At 38.5% G+C, this 12,444-nt stretch overlaps 1 pseudogene; it reads left to right on the top strand.

The window, feature by feature from the left end:
* The first annotated feature begins 254 nt into the window (after nt 1-254).
* Nucleotides 255-848, top strand: LOC149202163 (delta(24)-sterol reductase pseudogene; annotated as a pseudogene).
* Nucleotides 849-12,444: the final 11,596 nt, after the last annotated feature.

Raw genomic sequence — 12,444 nt, 5'->3', positions numbered from 1 at the left:
ACATGTTGTATGCAAGTGTTGGTGAGGGAGGGATTGAGTTGCAATTGGTGAGGTGGCATGAAAGAGAGAACGAACTTCATGCAATAGAACACGGTCACTCCTATATTCATGTTATGGGTCACTTGGATAGACACAATTTTAGCAGTTTCAACACATATATGGTTTCGTTTCGTTTCCCACCATTTGGAAATTCACTTGAAACATTAGAGAAATTTTCATATATGTGATTTTCCTATGATTTAAAAATTTGACACATGGCCGCTTCTGAAGAAATAAAAGATGGTAAGTTGGGGTTTTATTATTTTTTTTATGACACATGGCTCAAGGTCTCCATGAGGCATTCAGAGTACACATGTTCTCACAGGTTTGACGTAGATCTCTCCCATCTCGCAGACATCATGTGGGTGGACAGGGTGAGGATGCTCATCAAGTGTGAGCCCATGGTTTCCATGTCGAAGGTTTGCATCATTGTGTTGCCGCTGGGGATGGTGCCCTAGGTGCTTCTCAAGCTCAATGATCTCACCATGGGGAGGGTCATCAATGGCTACGACATCGAGGGAAACAAACACCTCTTCGGCCTCTTCTTCGATAGTTTTGTTGCCTACCAGCTCGTCTTGGCATATGGGTCTCTAGTCAAGGCCGTTACTGAAAATGAGTACTCTGACCTATTCCATGAAGTCCCATGATTTCATGGTTCCATTATATTTCTTGTTGAAGTCAATTTGTAACTCACTCTCACTAAGGAATACATGAAGGTCACTTACAGTCATGTCACCAGCAATCTGGATGACATCTCCAACCACTATTTGAAATTTTGTTACATTTTAGACTTCAAATTTATGTGGTAGTTTTTTGGAGTAGTATGATTCGGATTATCCACGGTACTATGTTCATTATGTTGACTTTTCGAACCCCAAAGGGGGTCCATCATCAGGACTGAAAATGAATGATAGATTGAGAGAAGAATCTTTCAACCACAATATATAAATAAAACCTAAAGTATGATAAATTCAAGTAGAAGCCGACTAATTTAAAGACTGACCTACATATATTATTCAATTTTGTTACATCACTGCAACCCCATACATAAGAAATGATTTTAACCCCAAATACAAGAAATGTGTTTAACCCAATCTCCCTAAGCCAACTCAATTAGCCCCTGATGAATTGACCTACTTATCCTTATTCTGAAGAAAGGCAAGCATTATTATGATGCACTGTCACAATATTGATGCCATTATAAGAGCACAAGAGTAGTCTTCAAAAAGGTTGAAGAGGGAGAGATCTCACCAAATTCCCATGACCAAAGGAGGTGAATGCCTAAATTTTGTATTCTATTTTCCTGGTTTAGCATGATGTCTTGAATCATTTTTTATATGGTCCCTTTTTATGTGTAAATTTGTCTATGTTCTCTTACAGGGATTTCCTTCCCCCATTTCAGCTATGTTGGACATTATAATGTTCAAGAGCCAAATGCACCAATATGTGCAGAAAGCATCCCTTCCCACACATGTTTACGAGACTCCAAATGTTTAATGGGATCAACTATGTTCCTTCTCCCTCATATTTCAGGAAATGCAAGGTTGTTGAGCATGCTCCAACGCGAGTTGCTTTAGAGGAGTTGGTTTTGGTCCCTAATACATTGGTAAGTTCTATGTACTTGCATCTTAAGACTTGCAAATTCCTCATCCTTAACCCTCCTCAACCTTGCAAATATAGTTGCGTACTACTTTGTGGTATTTTCAAGGTTTTCTCTTTGCTTTGCGGGAATTCTATGGCTTTCTGATAGTTTATACTGTAGCCTTCCAACCTAAATTTGCATGAATTTAAAACTGGATCATCTTCACAACAATCACTTTGAGTTTCCACTAAACAACAAGTTCAATGGGCTCTGAAAACAAATTTCATTGGTTTATTATATTTCATGAAGTGAATCCCACTAGTTTTCCAAAATATTGTTCTCTAGTAAAACATTTTCCAAAATCTTCTTTTGTAGTAAAATATCATAAAAAATAGATACTTTTGCATAGAATTCATACATATGAGAAATAGAGATGCAATATGTCGAGGGAATCAAGCCCCCCAGTTTCCTAGGTTTTCCTTTTATTTTGAATACTAGCAGAGACACATAAACCCTAGCTTGATTTGCACCTAAAAGTTGTGAAGCTCAAGGTTTCATATGTTGAGTTTTACTATTTGATACATTAGCCATTTGTGCAGACTTGTGAAGTGGATATACACATCCTCCATCTTCACAACCTCGAGATGGAAATTAGAAGGTTTAGACGATGGGTCTATGCCCATATTCTATATTCCCAACGCATTGTCCAATTCGATGAAATGTTACATACATGCATATACATTGAAGAGTGTTTACACCCACCTCCACCTAGACTGTATAGTGTGCCTAGCTTCTTTAGGTGCAATAAAAGTTATTGCCAAATCAACTAGGATTTTTGATACATGCCATTATTATCCTCATGTATATTTTTTTTCTTATTCTATACACACAAGCACTGCCTAAATTCAAGGAAATGTTACACCACAAATGCACATGCACATATGTGTAAGTGATGGATCACACCCACCTTCATTGAGATTGTAGAATACGAGAATACGCCGTGGATCTTGAGGTGTAATAAAAATTATCACACCCACCTTCATTGAGATTGTAGAATGCACCTTGGATCTTGAGGTGGAATAAAAATTATCACACCCAAATACAGTTTAAATTCAAATGTTACACCACAGGTCCACATGCACATACATGAAAAGTGATGGATCACACCCACCATCACTCAAACTATAGAATGCGCATGGCTTCATTAAGTGCAATACAAAATGTTAGAAAATCAACTAGGCTTTCTGCTACATGCCATTATTTATCTTTGTGTATAGTGTTTTTATTTATTAGATTTCACATACAGGAAGCAGTTGACATGGACAAACTTCTATTTCTCTTGTTTTAGAATTCTTCTAATCATTATGAAATTTTAAAAATACAAAATTTATATGCATGTTGGTGAACATTCTTATCCTTTTTCAACATTAAATCGTTTTCTAAATATTCCTTCCAATATTGTTCCATTTAGGGAAGTTACGACCTGTGCTTAGATTTGGCCCATTTAAGTGTACAACTTAATGGTTTTCTTAATAGCTTCAATCTCGGGTTACATTTTCGCGTTGGTACCATTTTACGTCTGAGGTTAAGGTCATTTACAATGGATTTTTTTTTGCATATTTGTTTCTTGAGTTTGATCTTTTTTACAATAATATTTCATTCTTTTGTATTTTGAAACTTTACATGCATCTCAGAAATACTAGAAATTAGAATTGTTTCAGCTCTTCCATTGGCTTTTTTCCGACCTCCAAGGTTAACATTTATAGGTATCAATTGGTACGTAAATCTATAAGCCTTTTGTTTATCACGGTTGAATTCACTTTGTAAGATTGGTTTCTTCTCCTTAGGTGGCTCCTTTGTAGCTATCTGATATTGTCGAGGCATGAATTATCCTTGATCCTCATACTCTAGACTTAACTTTGTTGGTTTTACTCTTTAATTCATCTATCAAAGTATGCATATGCAGTTCATAAAGGTTTGGTTCTAAAGACTATGTTGTTTTGTTATGATGTTGATTTTTGAAATATGTAATGTTTTCTCCAAGATTCTCCTAGGTGGCTATCTTTTTCTTAAAATGGCGGGGAATGGTTTTAAAAACTAGTCATGGGGCCTTGGACCATTAGTTAGAATGGAGTGTTGATCCATTTACTAGGGTTCATTGCATTCTAACTATACTACACTCCACCCTAATGTAATGTTGGAAATGGATGAGACTAGGTGCAAGTCCCAGGAAAATTTGTCTAAATAAATACCCTTCAGACATGGAATCTAAGCTGGAAAGCCCTTGTTATGATTTGTAGTCCCAATGGAAATTTTACTGGAAGCTTTTGCATAATAAATAAATAAATAAATAAATTAAAAAAAAATAAATGAAAAAATAAAATAAAATAAAAAATAAAAAATAAAAAAACTATATTTTTCATTTATTAAAGTAGCCATTAATTCTATCTTTGTTATTTAATATAGTAGTTATTCATTTTGTCTTTATCATTTAATAAGGTAGCTATTTTATCTTTGTTTTACAAGCACAGAGGACATTTTTATTTGTGGTATTCCAAATGTAAGCTTGTTCATTCCTTTCCTCTAGTGCAACACTTATGCTTAAATTACACCATAAATGATCACATGCAACCATCTACGTCAAATGCCATGGTTAGGAGGAAATGCAAAATCTCTACTCAAAAATGAAACATAATTATCTTTTTTCATAGGTCATTTTGGAATTTATGCATGCTCATAATGTAAAAAGAATAATTCAAACTTTTCCATATCTCTTACTTTCGATGTTGCAATGTCAATGCTAAGGAATTTTATTTTTTGTCATGCCAGCATGAGAGGGGATGATGTAATAATATGCTTCAAGAGTATAAACAAAAGAGTAGTTTTCCACTTCCTATCTATTGTGAAAGTTTTGGAAAGTTACATTCGCCAACTTATATATGTATTGTTGAAATCTCTGGGATTCAATATACATGGTGTGTTGCAAACACTAAAAAAGAAGCACAAATGAAGGCTGCCCAAGTAGAATTTCAGGCACTTGAAGTATAAGCCTTTGAGTTGCTACATGTTTTGTTATGTGAATTATTTTTTCTTGCATGTTGCTTTGATGATAATGTTCTTAGTTTCTTATTGAGATACTAGTTTATGACAACCATATTGCAAATGATTTCTTCTCTCAGGCCATTGTCCCAAACATTTTTCCCTCGTAGGATGTTGGTTCTATTGTTTTGACTTCTCAGGTCAAATCCTCTGCAAGAAAAATGGACAAAATACAAACAAACTTTGTAGAGAATTAGAATGCTAAAACAAAACAAAACATGACAAGCAATAATTCTATGCAAATTGAAAATGCTCAAGGAATGCCAACTGTTGGGGATCCAAATTAAATACATGTAAAGAACCAGAAAAGAATTCCCAACAAATGTCTTCTCAGATGCAGCAAGACCGAGTAAAGGTGGAGGGTGAAGTTTCATTTCAAGTGGGAGAAGGGGGTTCTAAGAATCTTCAACACCGTGAAGAATATAATCCACTCATAAGACTCACTTGATTTCTCTTCACACCAACTAATGATTTATCTAATGTTGTATCACTAGATTTCTGCAAAAAGTAATTGGATGACTCTTCTTTCATTCCATGGACTTCTAACTTATATTGTTTAGAGCTCCACGACCTTGCAAAATTGAGCCTTTCATATGTAAATATTGCACCCAACCTACATTTTTGGAAATTAGGGTGTCTTTTTTCTTTTGTATACAAAATTTCAGGTTTCTTTTTGGCAATACACACAGCTATCAACGTTCCTTGATAATTCATTTTTGGCACATGAAAATACTCAAGGTTTTAATGGCTAAGAACATTTATTTCCTGTTAAGAGGTCATAGGTTGAAATCCATAGGGGGGTAAGTCATGTGTATCATTATGGACTCTAATAGTCAAATTGTTGTGTGGAAGAGGTCCCTTGTTACATAAACAAGGGGATTTTTTATACCAATTTGGTGTCAACCATATGCAAATACTCAAGGGTTAAATATTAGAACTTGATTCAACCTAATGTTTAAAGAACATGTCTTTCCTCTTAAAAAGTTACAACTTTAAACGCAACAAGTAGGGTGTGTATATATATGTAAATTTTAACATGGTTTAGTAGTCTAATTAATCCACAAAGTGGTCTATTTCCCTATAAACAAGGTCACATACACCAATTTGATATCTAACTTATCTATGAGTTTAGAATTAGATTACTTTGGCATAGTTAATGCATACCTTTTGAAGAACGCCCAAAGAAGGCAGTCTGGAAGCAATCTGATACACTAGATCCGAAGAGCTACCTTATCATTTGAAACCGCACTCAATGATATAATCCTCCTAGGCATGATTCTCTTATACTTTTGTGAATTATCTTAAAAAGTGGCATACGACCCTCTAAATGCCATCGGAACCCCAAACATTGGAGCATATCCAATAGTCATATCTACTCTAAACTCACCTAGAGATGTTGATATCATCAAAGAAAGGATGTGGCCATAACAACTTTAATGCCATTTGTGTGTGAATTCCTAAGAAAATCAAGGTAATCCCTGCCCTCCCCTTCGATTGCAAGATACTAAACTAGCGCCCCACAGACATCCATGGAATCACTGTAATCAAAATCCTTGAAAACAAACTTCAGGACCTTCATATCAAGGGTGCCTATCTGAATTGACATGGCTTATGTTGCAATAGTCCTTTCGTTGAGAAGAGAAGTGTTGCACATGGACAAGCCAGTGAGATCTGTAATCATCATTTAGAGACTCAAGAGTGGCTCTAGCATCCCTTGGGCAATCTCTGCCTAGTCAAATTTTTGTCTAGCTCTTTAAGGTTTTCCTCTGAGTTGTATTAACCCGGCTAGTGAAAGAATCACTATGAAAACTAATCGATTTAATCTTTATAGAATATTTATTCTATTAGAAATAAGAGCTTTTATATTTAGTAATTTAGTTTTTCAATATGATCTTACCAAATGTTATATTCCTTAGGTGTAACTTTGTACCTTTAGGCACAATTGCTAGTATTACTTCATATTCATCTTTATCTTATTAAATGTTCACTTACATAGAAACAAGAATACACTAAAGCTAGCTTTACAATATTTTGAAAAATGTATCCATAAGATCAATATAAAATAAATGAGAATACATTATGTTAAGGAAGATTGAGCCTCCATGTTCAATTTGAAACTTGCAAAAAAGATTGGAATATGTAAAGATTTTGGCCTTATTGTGCCGAGAGGTGCAACCCGGTATGGGGTAGATCTCACATATGGGGTAGATCTCGGTATGGGGTAGATCTCACATATGGGGTAGATCTCACATAAAAACGTAAACATGTAAACCTAAATGTAAACATTATAGTATGGGGGTAGATATCACATAAATGTAAACATTACAGTATGGGAGTATATCTCACATAAAAATGTAAACATGTAAATGTAAATGTAAACATCTGCGTATGGGTAGATCTCACATAAAAATGTAAACATGTAAATGTAAACATAGATGTAAATGTAAACGTAATGTTTAACATTTAACATTTTTAATCAAATGGCGACCCTACTTAAAAATCAATCTAATCATTAATATGTATAAACACAATATAAATTTAAAATATAAAGAGGCTTACTAACACTTGAAAAAGATGTATGGTAAATAAATAAAAATAAAAATAAACTAGAGGTATAGTAAATAAATATAAATAGAAATAAACTAGATGCATGGTAAATAAATAAAACCTCCTTTTATATTTATTTCATAAACCTCTTTATATTTATGAAAACTCAAAAAATATATTTTTTTAGGTGAAGCCTATGGGCCAAATACCATGGGACAAATAATTATTAATACCATGGGCCAAATACCATAGTTATAAAAGAGGTATGATAAATAAATAAAAATATATCAAATAAGATTATAAATCAACATATAATTATATACCAAATCTACGGGTCAAATATCAAAAAGAGATATGATAAATAAATAAAAATATAAAGGTATGGTAAATATATAAAACCTCTTTTTATATTTACTCCATAAACCTCTTTATATTTACTAACCCTATGGGCCAATTTTTTTTTTTTTTTTCTAAGTTAAGATAATCTATTGATATAAAACAAAAATGTACAGAGAGGACTATGCCTCAGTAGAGTTTAACATAGTGTTTCAGAATATATCTGGACTGCCCCAACATTGGGGAAACCAGTCCACAGAAACAAAAACCAGCAAGGGTATCAGTTCTTGAGACCGGAAACAACAAAGGAACCAGTGAGGTTTTACCATGACAAAGATCCAGACAAAAGACCAGATTCGAACAGAAACTAACAAAAACAAAAAGACCAGACAGACGACACCTGGGCACCACGTCAAACTATTTGAAATCATCTGGGATGGGTTCCTCAACAATTGGGCATGCCCAATCATCCACCTCGTCCGTCGACACGCTGCCGTGTGGCTCTCCTCCACCGCCATGTGGCTCTCCTCCACCGCCAAGTGGCTCATCCGCCGGATGGGCGTTGCCATGCCTGCCAGTCGCCACCTGCGAAGCTAACCCATCATAACCGATTCCACCTGGGGAGCGCGTGGCTGCAGAGCTACCACCCTCAGCATGCTGACTGCCACCAATATTCTTGCCATGCAGAGCAAAATTACCTTCGTCCAGCAAGTTCTTCCCTGTGTCTCTGCCATTGCCGCGTCTGGGGGCTTCCTCTTGCCGCAAGTCGGAATTTTCCACCTGAGAAGCAGGTTGCTCATTGTCTTCTGTGAAGAGGATGGAGATTGTAGCGGTAATAACTGGCCTGTTCAGGGTGCTACAGAATCTAAATTGGGTTGAGTGGGGGGTAGGATGAAGGGGCAAAGGAAAACTAGCAGAGTGAACTGCAAAATCACCGTGATTTGCATCTGAAGACCGAGCATGACCCCGTCCACTTCGTGTACTAGGATATCTGCCCGAACCATACCTCTGGGGATGATGCAGTTCAGGGGAGGGAGAGGAGGCAGCGGGCTCAGGGTGCGGATCAATCTGAGGGCGAGAACTGCCTCCCCGAGTTCCGCCTCTTCGACTTCACATACGATGCCGCACCATGCTGGAATTTCTGGCTGAGTTATCAGAGGGAGCTATGACAGAAGGAGCGATGACAGAGGGAGCGCTAACAGAGGGATTGTGAGGGGGAGCAGGGTCTGTCTGGGCAATGGTTAGATAACAGAGACTGGAATGGGAATGGTGATGCCCATTTCCAAAATCAACGCAGCAAACTAACCAGCAACGACGCCCAGTTACTGTGCGGGAGCTGGGTTCAAAAGCTTGGAGCGGGCAGTTGCAGTGGAGCAGGGGAGAAGGAGAGACAATGAGCCGAGGTAAATCCATGTCTGAATAGTTAATGACTTTTCTTTGATTCGAGCCTGCATTAAATGTCGCCTGCGGTGTGTCAAGAGGGCATCTCAGGGTGGTATGGGGAGAGGCGCCATCAGCCAAGTGGCCTGTCCTCTCGCCGCCGGTATTCATTGTTTCCATTAAATCACTATGTGTCACCCGCATCTGGGTGCTCTCCTGCTTCCTGTGCCTTCTCTTTCTCTACTAATTCATTGAATTCCTTTATCTGGGCCTCCATGGCTATAGTAGATAGCGAATTTGCATTCAGAGCAGTGCTACTCTCCACGCCTATGTTGGCAAGAAGGTCAGCCACCTTATTGCCTTCCCGATGAATATGTTTGAAATTGACTGCTCTGTGGGTCCTGAGCCAAACCTCAATAAGTTCCAGTCTTTCCGCTAGTCTCCAACTGTTGCCTACTTTGTTTGAGGGAGACCCCTGCAGAATTTTATTCACCATATTTATTAGGATTTGAGAGTCGCCTTCAATCATGAGTGGGAAGAAACCATGTGTATGAGCTAGAAGGAGCCCTTGCCATAACCCTTCGAGTTCTGCTGAGTTATTTGTATCCCATCCATTTGAGCCTATGAATGTTAGAAGGGGAGCGCCTTTATGATCTTTGAAAATTCCTCCAAACCCTGCTTTGCCTGGATTGCCTTTCGAGGCCCCATCGAAGTTCAGTTGAATCACATGCTGGGGTGGAGGAAGCCATTTATCTGATATTGTACTTTTTGCTACAGATTTAGCGGGGATTTTCAATTCTTGATTCCATTGTAGATTCCAGTTGTTCCAGATATTCTTTTCTTGTGGCAAGGAGGGAAGGTCGTCGTCATGCCAAGTTTGAAGTAGAAGAGTTTCCTTGAGGTTTTGGCAGACAGTGTTCCATATGGTTTCCAGAGGTGAAGACTGATCCTTGAAGATACGTTTATTCCTCTCTTTCCATATAGTCCACATGAGAAGGCCTGGGATGAGCTTCCATAAGGAGTTTAGTACCTTACTCTTATAAGGATTTCTTGCCCAATTGCGTACAGTGGTAGGAATGTCTTCTTTAATTCTGTTGTCCCTTTGGCATCGAAAACTGACTTTTTCCCAGAGCTTGTGAGCCAGTGAGCAAGTATTCATGAGGTGCAAGGTGGTTTCTTCTTCATGTTTACAATTGGGACAGATAGAAGGTCCGTGAAAGTTTCTCTTCCTCAAATTATCCCAAGTGAGGATTTTGTTTTGACAAAGCAACCAAAGGAAGGTGGACACCTTCGGCCAGATGTTAGGGGCCCAGATAGTGGTCCAGAGTGGATCTTTGAATGCAGAATCTTTTATGATTATGTTGTAAGCTTCATGCGTGGTGAAAATTCCTCTTGCTTCATAGCCCCATCTGAGCACATCCTTCTTATCTGAGTATCTTATGTTCCGATTGGAGAGTTCCGTTCCCAAGATTTGCTGGTCGGACTCCAAGCCGTTCCGGATGATGTGATCAGAGTTTAGCCATTGCCTGAATCCTTGAGTTATGGTAGGTTTCCAATATTGATTGATCTTATCAAGCCTTTGAGTTTCCCAGTTAGGAATTTGGTGGGGATTAATCAATTCTTTTAGTCTATGTTTTTGCTGCCAGGAATCTTCCCAGAACCTTGCAATAGTGCCATCCCTAACTTCCCAGAAGCTGTGCTGCTGGATTAAATTTTTGTGTTGCTTTGCTGCATTCCAGACTAGGGAACCTAGACCTATATCAGTGAGTCGGATGAGATCCTCAACAGGTCTGTTGTTGGCATATTTTGCTGTCCATAGAGTGGCCCAAGGAGTATACGGTGCCGTGAGCCAATTCCACCAGATGCGTGCTCCCATAACTGCGTTGCTATGATGTGGATCGTGGAGCCCTGTCCCTCCGGAGTTTTTTGGAAGACAAACTGTATCCCATTTAACTAGAGCCCATTTGCGATTCTGTCCTGAGTTGCCCCACAGAAAGGATCTTTGAAGCTTTTTTATTTCTTTGAGGACCCATTTTGGCATTGCCAAGACAGAGAAGAGATACAACGGCATAGATTGTAAAACCGCTTTGATTAAGACTAAGCGACTAGCCATATTGAGGGACCTGTGAGTCTAAGAAGAGAGACGTGCTTCTAATTTTTCTAGGAGCAGATGCCAAGATGAGTGTTTTAGGGCAGTATCGGTCATGGGAGCTCCTAGATAGTTGGAAGGGAGAGCAGCTATCGGAAAACCAAGGATACGAGCAATGGAAGCTTGGGTTACTGCGGGGGTATGAAAGAAGAAAATTTGGGATTTGGCTTGGTTTATAGAAGCTCCAGAAGCAGCTGAAAATCCATTCAACAGGGATTTTAACTTGCGAGCTTCCTGGACTGAAGGATGGCCATAAAGCATGTTATCGTCCACAAATTGCTGGTGAGTAAAGGTAGGGGAATTGGGAAAGGAGAGGCCTCGTAGCTGTTGGGAGTGAAGTGCTTCTTTGATACATCTACCAAGACCTTCCGCCATGATGACAAACAGAAAAGGTGATAAGGGGTCTCCCTGTCGAATTCCTCTGGAAGGATGAAAAGGGGAGGAAGGGATGCCATTAACTAAAATGGAGAAGAAGGTGGATGAAATGAGACTCATGACCCATCTAACCCATGGGGGGGAAGCCAAAGGTAGTTAACATCTTTTGTATATAGTTCCAGCTTAAGCTATCAAAGGCTTTAGAGAGATCTATTTTAAGGAGCATACCTGCTTTTTTATGCTGCTTCAAGGAATGGATGATCTCATGCGTAAGAATAATGCCATCCGTGATCTACTGGCCTTCCACATACCCTGATTGCTCTGGCGAGATAAGTAACGGGAGCAGCGGTTTAAGCCTCGATGCAATGACTTTGGAGACTATTTTGTAGATGACATTGCACAGTGCGATAGGCCTGAATTTATCAGGGGTTCGAGATTGAGCTTCTTTAGGAATGAGGGTGATGAAAGTTGCATTCATGGAGGGTAGCATCCACCTATTGGATCTGGATTCTTCAACCACCTGCCAGACTTCCAATTTGATCAAATCCCAGAAATTGTGAAAAAAATTGGAAGTAAACCCATCTGGGCCAGGCACCTTTCCTTCTTTTAATTGATGTATCACATTTTCCACCTCCTGTAAGGTAATCAGTTTGAGTAGCAGCTGATTATGTTCCTCAGTGATTACCTTTGGAATAGACTTGGTTATTTTATCAATGGCCTCAGTTCTATCTGTTTGAGGCTTGTGATGAACCTGCTTGAAGTAGGTGAGAAGTTCTTGCTCTATGTCTATGTGGTCTTCTACTCTTTCTCCTTGTCTGTTCTGAATATGGGTGATGGTATTGTTCATTCTCCTTTGAACAGTAGTACGGTGAAAAAACTTGGTATTTCTTTCACCTTCCTTCAGCCACCTGACTCATGATTTTTGCCTCCAAAGAAC

The sequence above is a fragment of the Pinus tabuliformis genome, chromosome 2_1, assembly GCF_031772625.1.
Source record: "Pinus tabuliformis cultivar Carrire ecotype Pingquan chromosome 2_1, CPIR1, whole genome shotgun sequence".
NCBI lineage: Eukaryota > Viridiplantae > Streptophyta > Pinopsida > Pinales > Pinaceae > Pinus > Pinus tabuliformis.
Note: the sequence above shows the minus strand (reverse complement) of the source record. Positions and strands in the feature narration are given on the sequence as shown.